Here is a 2,906-nt window from a genome sequence, read left to right as displayed (position 1 = left end):
CCATGAGCATATTTCATCCGGTCTTTTGTTTTTTACAGTGTTTCAACTTCTCTTTAGGTTCAGGAAGCATGGTTGTGTTATCTGTATAATGCAGGCTGTTGACAAATCTTCCCCATGCCATGATGTCACACTCTTCTTCATCTAGTCCAGCTCCTGTGATTGTTTCCTCAGCATATAGGTTGAATAAGTACGGAGAAAAGACATAACCTAGATACACACCCCTTCTGTTGTCAAGCCAAGCAGTGTTCTCGCGTTCTGTTTGGATAACTGCTTCTTGATCTAAGTAGAGGTTTTGCAAGAGTGTCCTGGTGTTCCCATTTTTCTCAATGTTATTCATTTTTTGTTATGATATACACAGTCCAGTGCTTTTTGCATAGTTAATAAAACTCAAGTAAGAATATTTCTGCTATTCTCCACTATTAGCCAAGATCTATCTGACATCAGCAATGACAATCCTTGTTTCATAGGATTTTTTAATTCAGTATGAATTTCTAGAAGTTTCTCCTCAATTTATGAGTCTAATTGTACTCATTATTTTGTTCAGTAATTTTATATTCTATTGTATTCTTTTTTAAAACGGCCACATATAGAGATCTCTTTCAGTTAGTTGGCCATGTAACTGTCTTACAAATTTCTTGGCATATACAGTGAGCATGTCCAGGGATGCATCTGTTTGTTGAAACATGTCAAATTAGTATCCCATAAATTCTCTGGTGTTTTTTGGTTTGGTTTTGTTTTGTTTTTGGTCAATGACATCAGCACAACTTAAGCTTCTTCCTTCATTACATAAGTCAATGGTCATATGCCACTTCCTGAAATGACTCAGGGTCAAAATTTTTTTTTGGTACCCATTGACTTCCTAGCATAACAGATACATTTGAATTTGCAAGCCTACAAGTAACACTAAGAAACACCAACAATAATAATATTAATGCCTGATGTAAAATAAGAAACTTATTCATTTTTCTAGAATTGAAGAATATGAATAATAATTCTTTAGGAATTATAGCTCAGAGTAGCCAAAATATAATAAGGAAGTTTTTTAGAATGTTTGGGGTTTGTTGTTTTGTTTTGGTTTTTAATAAATGGGGTTTCTTATTTTGACGTGAAGAGTTAATGACCGAATGAGAAAAGTCAGTATTTAGTAGCAACTAGTGAAAATGTCAATGCTTCCAATAGAACAAGTCTGTCTTGGAGGAAGAACAATCAGGCTGTTCTTTATTGCCTTAAAGGCAAGGATGAAGAAACTCTACCATACATAGTTCGAACCTGTTGTTAGGAGCCACCAGTCTTTGGAAGAAGACATCAGGCTAGGAAAGGTAGAGGATTTTCCATCACTTGCAGTGAGTAAGGATGACAGAAGACTGTATGCCTTTAAAATCTGCTGTGTTGGAGAAGAGTACTGAATATCCCATAGACTGCCAGAAGAAAAACAGACATGTCTTGGGGAAAGTGCAGCTAGAATGGTCCTTAAAGCAAAGATGACAAAGGATGACAATTCTTTTGTTCATAGGGTCACTATGAGTCGCCTATGACTCAACAGCGCTTAACTAATTCATAAAGTAAAGGCAAAGTAAGACATTGAGATGAAAGAAAGACCTTGAGAGTAAAAGGAGATTTCTAATAAATGTCAAAGTGCAATGTGTGGGTCTTAATTGGATCCTTATTGAGCCAAGTGAATACGAATGAAAAGTATAAAACAAGCAGAGAGCTCTGATGGCCTAGTGGCAAGAAGCTGTCTGCAATCCCAAAGGTGCTCAGTTAAAATCCACCATGATGCTCTGATAGAGAAGGAAGAACAATCTCCTCTTATTTCCAGTGAGATACGATTCAACAGTGTACAGCAACAACAACAACTTAAAAGTATAAAACAACCAAGGAATGTTCTTTGGCTATTTATTGACCGCTCACCCTCACTGCCATCAAGTAGGATCTGACTGACAGCTAACCCTCCAGATGGTTTCCAGGGATACAAATCACATGGAATGAGAATGCTCATTTTTGTTTTGCTGAACATCTGGTGGGTTCAAGAGAACTTGAACCCAAACTGCAGGAGAACTGTGGTCTTTCAGTTAACAGCACAACGCGATGTGGACTATGCCACCAGAGACTCCTTATTGGATGATGATAAGGAAATGACAAACCTTGCTTGCTGACAGTGAAGAGAACTTGAAACACTTTCTGCAGAAAATCAAACACTGAAGCCTTTACAGTGGATTGCACCTCAACGTCAAGAAAAATTAACACTTTCACCATTAGACCAATAGATGACATGGCCATAAAAGGAGAAAAGATTGAAATTGTCAAAGGCTTCATCTTACTTGGAACCACAATTAATACACTTGGTACCAGCTGTTAACGGTCAACCAGTTTCCACAGTCAACACTCTTGGCACCAGTAGCCAGGAAATCAAAAAACATATTGCGATGGGAAAGTCTGCGGTTAGGGACCTCTCTAAAGTACTCAAGAGCAACGGTGTCTCTCTGGAGACTAAGGTGCGTCTGATACAGGCCATGGTTTTTGCAGTCACTTGTTATGCATCAGAGAGTTGGACAATGACTAGGGAGGATAGAAGGAGAATTGACGCCTTTGAGCTGTGGTGCTGGAGAAGAGTACTGAATGTACCATGGACTGCCAAGAAAACAAATAGATTCATCCTAGAGAGGGTTAAACCAGGCTGCTCCTTGGAGGCAAGGATTCTGGGGCTTCACCTGACATACTTTGGACATGTTGTAAGGAGAGACAGGCCTTTGGAGAGGGACATTATGCTGGGCAGAGTGGAGGGACAGCACAGGAGGGAAGACCCTCTATGAGGTGGATTGATTCAGTGACTGGGGTAATTGGGATGGGTGTGTCGGAGGCAATGAGATTGGCACAGGATAGAGCAGGGTTTAGGGCTGTTGCAC

Source organism: Elephantulus edwardii, unplaced genomic scaffold (genome assembly GCF_000299155.1).
Source record: "Elephantulus edwardii isolate Elephantulus edwardi_28Jun2011 unplaced genomic scaffold, EleEdw1.0 scaffold00027, whole genome shotgun sequence".
Taxonomy (NCBI): domain Eukaryota; kingdom Metazoa; phylum Chordata; class Mammalia; order Macroscelidea; family Macroscelididae; genus Elephantulus; species Elephantulus edwardii.
The sequence above is the reverse complement of the archived record's forward strand: the minus strand, read 5'-3'. Positions refer to the sequence as shown.